We start from the raw sequence: 9,133 nt of genomic DNA, 5'->3' as shown, positions 1-9,133 counted from the left end.
TGGATACTAGCCCTTTATCTGATATGTCATTTGCAAATATCTTCTCCCATTCTGTCGGTTGTCTTTTGGTTTTGTTGACTGTTTCCTTTGCTTTGCAAAAGCTTTTTATTTTGATGAAGTCCCAATAGTTCATTTTTGCCCTTGGGGAAGGAGAGAATTTTAAGCACGCTCCACACCCAGCCCAGAGCCTGACGTGGGGCTCCATCTCATGGCCCTGACATCATGACCTGATCCAAAATCAAGAGTCGGTGGCTCAATTGACTGAGCCACCCAGATGCCCCTAAATTTTTATTTTCTCCCCACCAATAATAAAATTCTTCTCTCTTCTAAGTCATAGATGACATGATTGAGGTATAGCATAAGAAAATTGTTCCATATTAGCATACTCCACATTGCTTAATGGAAACATATTATAGCATATGACTGAGGAACATAATTTTTTTTAACATTTATTAAACATCTATTCCAGACTTCTTCTATATGTCCAGCAAATTGCATCTGGTCCCGTTTCTTCAATTAACTTGTGTAACCTTGATTTCTGAGCCTGTATCTCACATAAGTGGGATAATTAAACGAGATGAACTACAAGATATATCCAAGTGGGTATTTTTTGAACTTAGTAGAAATAGTTTTATATGAAAATAATTTCATTTTCAATTTATTAATATCACCATTGCTTGGACCTAGTCCAGCAACTGAATTTTTGATGTTTCAAAAAAAAATCTTACTTATTAGAATGGTTCACCTATAAAATAGCAAGATAATTCTCTGGTGAAGTTCAGAGAAATAAGGTAATTTTAGGCAACATACTTTGTGTGTTCTGTTCTAACCTAGAAGAGGACAAGCATAAGAGACCAGATAGATCCGGACTCTTGACTAAAGTATTTTGCTTTATTCATTTAAAATTATTTTTAATAGACTTGATCTCATATTTATAAAGATGTTTTCCATCTTTCTCTCTCTGTATCATACTCATTTGTTCCTGTATCTTTAACTTTTATTGCCAAATTACCCTATTTGTATATCTTGCCACATGTGGAAAACAAATATAAAGATATTAGAAAAATGTAATAAAGTACAACCATGTTTTAGCAGAATCAGGTATTTAGTTTAAGCTCCCTCCAAGAAAGTTTAATTCATGGAGTAGGGAAAGGATTTAGCTAAATTTCAGCCTACTATGCATAAGATCTGTTGAATTCCAGAGTAATAGGGAAGACAATCAAAATGGGAACTGAGCGGGCGCCTGGGTGGCTCAGTTGGTTAAGCGACTGCCTTCGGCTCAGGTCATGATCCTGGAGTCCCGGGATCGGGTCCCGCATCGGGCTCCCTGCTCGGCAGGGAGTCTGCTTCTCCCTCTGACCCTCCTCCCTCTCATGCTCTCTGTCTCTCATTCTCTCTCTCTCAAATAAATAAATAAAAAATCTTTAAAATGGGAACTGAGCTACAAAATACTAATTGTCTAATTAAATCTGCTTCCTGATTCTGAGTAGATGTGCCATTATATCTGTTAGGTCTTTCACATGAAGTCCAAAAATTCCTTGCATGACTGATTAAATTCAAGATTCCACATTAATCACAAGATGTGTGTTTATCTTTCATTTGTTTCTCTTAATTTAAGAGAAAAATGGAAATTTAAGTAGTTATCTTCTACAGTGTTGTAGGACAAAGCAGAATGCCTGTGTGGCCTGTTTTATTTAGAAATTGGTAAATGTTTCAGTATATTCACATATGAACTATCCAACAAACAGATGCACACATTCAGCTCAATTGAATGGTAGGAGAGTAGACTATAAATCTTCAAGTAGAAAATTACTCAGGATAAACCCATATGGATTATGTTAAGAAAACTGTCCCTTAACATTAATGATTTCATATGATGAATTCCAACACAGTATGATTCCCTAAACCCCAAGGGCACTGTTTTTGCAGCAGCATCTGCACTTGTTGCTGGTCTATGGCAGTGAGTGCTGGCTGTAGAACTGGATAGTGAGAACAATGCCTCCGGTAGATACTTACCTCAAGAAATAGGCAAGAAACCTCATATCTGACCAGCAACAGCACATCTCTCTCAGTGGCATATTCCAAACCATAATCTACCATGACCAAAAGAGCAGGTTGGTGAGGAATATAACCATAGAGCTGTCAGATTTAACAAATAAAAATTTAGGACATTCAACTCAATTTAAATTTAGGTAGTCAAGGGGCGCCTGGGTGGCTCAGTCGTTAAGCGTCTGCCTTTGGCTCGGGTCATGGTCCCAGGGTCCTGGGATCGAGCCCCGCATCAGGCACCCTGCTGGGCGGGAAGCCTGCTTCTCCCTCTCCCACTCCCCCTGGTTGTGTTCCCTCTCTTGCTGTGTCTCTCTCTGTCAAACAGATAAAATCTTAAAAAAAAAAAAAAATTAGGTAGTCAATGGACATTTTCTCACTACAAGCATATACTAAATATTGCATCCTGTATTTTATCTGGCAACTCTGTTTAATAAGCTTCCAAAGACAGACAATAAGAATATATTCAAAGGCCAGGAAAACAGAAACCATTTTATGTATTTCAGAGAAAATTTGGTACAGAAAAATGGTTACAGAGGTATTGGAAGGCCTAAGAGAGCAAAAGGGAAATAGTGAGGTAACTCAGATACTAGTAACTACAGGAAAGAGCTATGATCTGCAGGGTTGGGGACAAAAGGGGGGGGCTTTTTTCCCTGGAGCCCATAATGAACAGGAGAAGTTGCATGGCTGTCCCTAGACCTTGACAAGGGGCCCCGCTATTGATATTGCAGCACAGGGGAGGAACTACCCAAAGCAAAGTATGAACCCAAGAAAAAGTGCCAGGTGGGGATAACAAGAGCACCAAGGGAGACAGATAAGGGGCTGATTCTGACTGATGACTGTGGGAAGGAGGCTCTTTCCAGAATAGGTGTCAGCTACTGTTGTATTAATGCGGATTATCAGTCCTCCTCCTCCGACCATTGGTAGAGCCCAGCCAGAAATGAACTGGCAAGGAACTCTAAGAAATATCATTCCCCACTCATTAAAATACACAGAGCAGCACAGAAAATTGTGAATAGGGGCAGAAGGCAATTCCTCAAGCAAAGAACATCTTTTTAAAAATCCGGACAAAAGAATAAGATTCAGAAAAAAGGTTGAGAAAAGAACAGTAATTTAAGTTCCAAATTTAACAAACTAAAGAATTAATAACTGAAGTGACAGAATTAATAAGAAAGACAAAGACTCTATCTAAGTATAAATAATTTCATCAAAGTGGTTAGGATAATATTTCTCTTATAAAGAAGAATTTGATTTCCTATAAACTGCGAATAAATTTGGCAAGGTAAAATTAAAATTATGTCAACTAACAGGCAAAAGAGAAAAAAGGCCGATACCAGAGATCAAATTAATCAAATGGAGGAAGGTCCCAGAAAATTTTCCTAGTGTTATAAACACATTTAAAAAAAAAAAAAAATGGAAGGAGCTAGACTATGCTGGGAGCCTCATCCAGTCTGGTGGTCAGGTTTGCTGACAGTGACAAGGAGTACATGGCGCAGCTAATGCAACAGATGGCTGGCCAGATGGGCATGTTCAACCCCATGGCCTTCCCGTTCGGGGCCCATGGCGCCGACACACAGGCACTGAAGTAGCAGCAAGTGGGACTAATGGCATCAGTCGAGCAGGATGGCTACCTGAACCCCATGGCTACCTTCACTGCTGCCCAGATGCAGCAGATGGTGGCCCTCAACATGAATGGCCTGGTGACCTCACCCATAACCTCAACCTAGGTGGCAACACCTTTTGGAGCATCACTTCACCAGCTGTGCGTGCCTAACATCCCATCCCCTACTGGGGTGAAAGGCTCACCGGCCTTCCCCCAGCAGGCCATTGGGCAACCTGCAGTGGAAGCTGTGTTTTACCAAAGGCATCCACCCCTAAGCACAGAACCACACCGGCACAGACCCCCTGCAGCAGGCCTACGCTGGAGTCAGAAGTATGCATGTCCAGCCACCCACTGTGCTGACTATGGTCAAGTAAGACAGGTCTTTCTGTCCTCAGTAAGTTCCAGTGATCCACCAGCAACAGAGAGAAGGCTCTGTGAGCTCCAACAACCCGGCCAGCACGCAAACCATCGGCCAGGCCACGAACAGCTTCCAGATGAACATGAAGAGGTTCAAAGTGCAGCCCAAGCAGCCCAGAGAGACCAGTCACCCACACTTAGTGTCAGTGGGTCTCTTTCCTCCACCTGGGGGAGACCAGGACTTGCACAGGGCAGGATGCTGAACAGGCTACATTAAAAAACAAACCTCTCTCAATATATATTTAAAAATAAGAACTGTTGACATACCAGCTAATATCAACCAACCTGAAGACTCCAGACACACTCTGTGAACTGTAACCTTTTGTTAAGGAAAGTATAGAATCTGTGGGGTTCAGAGGGCACATGTTTGGGGGGAAAATAGATATGAGGTGAAGAAGAAGAAGATGAAAAATGAGAGGAAAAAAAGCACAAAAAAGGGCAACTTTACAACAAAATAATTTGAGACCAGATGGGGATGCTGAAGGACTGGAACTGGGAAGAAACGCTGCTCACTGATCCCCAGGGCTTTTCTAGCCCATGGGCCCTTGAGGCAGGCTGGGGATGTGTGGCAGGCCTGGTTCCCATGGGGCAGCTGGGAAGATGCCACTGAGCATCTCTATTATTCCTTTAGCTATTTTGGGACCAAAAGACCAAGGTTTTTATTGCAGATGTGTAGCACTATGTCAAATAGAGGGTGGGTGGAAGAGAACCTCCTTCGTGCCTCCTGGCTGTTCTTGGAACAGCTTAGAGCAATTCTCTGAAAAAATGTAATAAAAAACAAAATTTAAAAACTACAAAAAAACAAAAAAAGGAAAAATGCTTCAATGCTTTTAAAACAGCAAAATAATAGTTCTTTGATACTTTGAGAGGTGCTTTGATTACCCTCATTCAAGTCTATGACACTTTCCTACGATTTTCTATATTGTATGTCTGGACGGAGCTGTTAAGATGAACAAATTGGTGGATATTTGGGGAAAGCAACAAAAATATTTAAGCTCATTGACTGTGAAGTATGAGAAAACATGGAGGTTAAAAAAGGAACTGACAAAGCAAGATAATTGTTGTAGAAGGTCTGTAAATGCTTCTCTTTCCCCTCTAAAAACCATAATAATTGTACAGAATTCTTTTTTTTTTTTTAAGATTTTATTTATTTATTTGAGAGAGAGAGAATGAGAGAGAGCAAGCACATGAGGGGGGGAGGGTCAGAGGGAGAAGCAGACTCCCCGCCGAGCAGGGAGCCCGATGCGGGACTCGATCCAGGGACTCCGGGATCATGACCTGAGCCGAAGGCAGTCGCTTAACCAACTGAGCCACCCAGGCGCCCCTAATTGTACAGAATTCTTAAAAGAAGTTTAAAATACCTATATTATAGAAGAAAAATTAGAGGAAAGCAATTTTTTTTAAATTAAAGGAAGAAAAAAACCCTATATATGTTAGCATTACTACTAAAATCCCAGATGTTGTAGGACTGTACTGTTATAGAGTTTAGACTCAGTGCTCATCCCTTCTCCCCAGGAGTGCTGTCAGAAGCCCTTGACCCCTAAGGCCAGGCCAGACTCATCCAGATTTGCAGGCTTGTGAGTGCCCACCACTTGTGGAGGCTGTGCCCCAGGCAGAAAGGCTCACTGCCAGCCGTTGCCCTTCTTACCCAGGATCTGGATACATGCTTGCCCTCTCTCCTCAAGCCCTCAACCCCTTCCACCTCACTCATCTTCCTTGCTTGCTCCAGAGACTTTCCAGGCAAGGGAGACCTGGGAACTTTCATCTTAAAACAACTGAGCAACACAAACACACACTTACACAAACCTTAAAGAAGAGAGAGAAAAATAATCTTTGAGGAATTTCTGAAAACTGTTTACAAGGAATTTTGAAAAACAGGAATGTTTAAATGATGCTGGCTCAGTTTTTTGTAAATACATTTGCATATTTTATAGGACTTTTAATTGTAATGATAAAAAAGACTAGGAAAATGATGTAATGAAAGCACAATATTTATTTTTGGTAAATGACTTTACAGCAGTTAAAAAAAAGGCTTCTTAAAACAACTCAGAATGAGAAAAACACTGAGTTATTTAAGAACACATATATTTTAAAGTATAGCATATTTATTATAACTTATTTGCACATTTGGGAAGACTTGCTTTGGCATTCTGCCTTGATAATCCTCCTCTCATTGATGTCTAGTTCATCTGGAATCCAGGGCATCTCAGACATACCATTTCTTTCTTTTCTTTTTCTTTTTCTTTTTACATTTTTCTTTTTGATTCAGAAGAACAACTGTCTGGTTCCTCTTAGGCCTCCTGCTGTCACTTTCTATTCTGTTGGTTAGTTATTATTTTTAAAATTGTCTTTTTCTTTCTCTTGGCTCCTTCTTTTAGGATGCCCAGAAGTAAAAAAATAAACAAACAAATAAAAAAACATTTACAGTTCAGTACAACAACTCTTTTCACACTTAACTCCCGAAAATTCCTTGTAATTTTCTATAACTATTAGGCGGTGATTTCTCCTGCCTTAGCCAAAACAAAAAAACAAAACAAAAAACCCACAGTTTAAAAGAGAAAGAAAGGAAGAAAGGAAGAAAGAAAGAAAGAAAAGAAATGGGAAGAAAAGTTTCAGAAAAGTTTCAGAAAAGAAAAGTTTCAGAGTCCTAAGAATAACAAATTAAATTCCTAAAAGATTCCATAGACAAAATTCTAGTTCCTTACAAAAGAGCAAATATCAGATAGTTTGTCAACAACTCTGGCTGCCAGGAAACAATAGAAAAATATCTTTAAAACCATCATGAACATTCATTTTCCAAATTAATAACTAAATGTCCAACAGAACTGACATTCAAAATTAAGGAGAAATAAAGGTAAATAAGATTTTGGTTTGTTTCAAAAAAAACCTTTGAAGAAAATATACAAAGATTACTTTCTCAAAATGATAACATCATAAGGAAAGAAAGAGAAAGATATAAAAACTGGGAAAAAAGGGATGAACCAAGAAACCAATGAAACATAATAAAAAGAAATTAAGCAGACTCCAGCTAACATTCACAAAGAAACTTTTCAATTGTGAATTTATTAAGTATTAAGAGAAATCTTAGAAAAAATGTTTTGATTTGTTGAACAAACAAATTGGTAGAAAAGGTAGGTAAATCTAAGGAGGTAGGATTCTGAATTGGACAAAATAATGATGCTTTGTTTGCTTTGTAAACCCTAACAGAGAAACATAAATAGTAATTGGAACAGCAAAGAAAACACACAAGTAGCATAGTTTCAACAAAAGTAAGTTACGAGTTACCGCCCCAACCCAGTCATACCCAGAACATGACTGATACAGCAAATTCCTCATAGACCCCTCATGGGTTTAATAGCTTTGCAAAAGTAATTGGGGGGGGGAGAGAAAAAGAGAGTTCTAATAGCTCTAAAGTCTCAGAATCCAGAAAATCCCAGCAGACATTCTCCCACACATTGAGAAAATTGAAACAGGAAAAATAAACTATAGGCTATAATTTGTGAGTGAGAGCTTAAAAATATTCACTAAGCCCCACTAAACTGGCAGCATGAATATCAGAGCACCCTGGGGTAGTTTTATCTCAAGAGCCCAGGTGTCAAATACGGTGGCCACTAGCCATATGTAGCTATTGAACCAGTCTGGATTGAAATTTACTGATAATGAGATACCAGGTTTTGGAAACTTAGTGCCCCCCCCAAAAGAAAAAAAAAAAAGACCATAATATATCCCAAGTTTTTATTTTGATTTAAAATTGAAATGTTATTATTTATGATAAATCAATTATGTGAAATGTATTGTTAAAATTAAGTTCACCTGTTTCTTTTCATTTTTTTTTTGTAGTGTGGCTAGGAGAAAAGTTAAAGCTTTTATGAGCTTATATGACTCATACCATCCTATCAGATGGTGCTGTTTTAGAGATACAGAAATATCTCAGAATATTCCAAAGAAACTGACAGAGACTTCCATTAGAAAAATACTGGGATTAGAATTACAGTTGAGTAGAAAAGAAACACTAGAATAAATGAAAAATATCAGATATTGGAGTGAGAGGGTTCTTTAAATCCAAAATGTGGGACTTTATATAGGAAAACTTATTGTTTCTCTGACAAATCCATGGTAAGAAAAAGGAAGAGGGAATTTAAAAGAATAAAAGAGACTTGAGAAATATGACCAAATTAAATAGTTAATACAGTCTTCAACTTCATTATCTCTTCATTTTATAGTATTAAATCTGTAGTAAAGCCCATCTCTTGCATTTTTTTCATTTCAGATATTAAGTTTTTAAGTTCTAAAATTTCTATTTGCTTATTTGGTTTTGCAGTTTTAACTTCTCTGCCTCAAGTTCCCATTCATTAACCTATGGTATTGATATTTTCTTTCTTTATACCCTTGAATGTATCTGTAGTGGGTGTTTTAAGCTCTTGGTCTGCTAATAACAAAAATTTTGTTATCTTTAAGGCTGTTGCTATTGACTTTTTTTTCCTGGTTATAAGTCACATTTTCATTCTTCCTAAATGAGTGATATTGTTTATTATTATTATTATTATTATTAATTATTTAATGAACATTGTGTTACTATGCTGCTGAGTATTGTGATTGTGTTGTCTTCCTTTAAAGAGTGTTGATTTTTATTTTGAAAGAAGTATAATTACTATCATCTGGCCAGGCCTCATTCAGTTTTGGTTTATGTTTAAGATAGATCTACTGTAATCCTTATTGTAAGACTCTATTAGCCCTTGCCTCATGGTGTGTTTTTTCTTTTTTCTCAATTGAATTCCTTTTGTGTTCAACAAGGTATCTCCACTCTGGCTACTGGATGCTTTAGTATCTCTTAGCACTGTGGGACCTATGAGATCTCCATCCAGTCTTTAGTCTCCCAGTGACTGTTCTCTTTCAGGCCTTGCATAACCTGCATATATGTTTAGTATTTGGCCGGAATTCAGGAGGAAACCTATGCAGATTTCTGAGACTCCCCTCTATACAGTTTCCTCATCTCCAGTTCCCTAACCCACAAATATCAACTTCCTCATAATATCTAGGATCTGATTACTGTCACTTCCACCTTGC

At 38.2% G+C, this 9,133-nt stretch overlaps 1 pseudogene; it reads left to right on the top strand.

The window, feature by feature from the left end:
• Positions 1-3,476: 3,476 nt before the first annotated feature.
• Positions 3,477-4,283, top strand: LOC102747231 (CUGBP Elav-like family member 4 pseudogene; annotated as a pseudogene).
• Positions 4,284-9,133: the final 4,850 nt, after the last annotated feature.

The sequence above is a fragment of the Leptonychotes weddellii genome, chromosome 8 (genome assembly GCF_054177405.1).
Source record: "Leptonychotes weddellii isolate Sample4059 chromosome 8, ASM5417740v2, whole genome shotgun sequence".
Taxonomy (NCBI): domain Eukaryota; kingdom Metazoa; phylum Chordata; class Mammalia; order Carnivora; family Phocidae; genus Leptonychotes; species Leptonychotes weddellii.
Note: the sequence above shows the minus strand (reverse complement) of the source record. Positions and strands in the feature narration are given on the sequence as shown.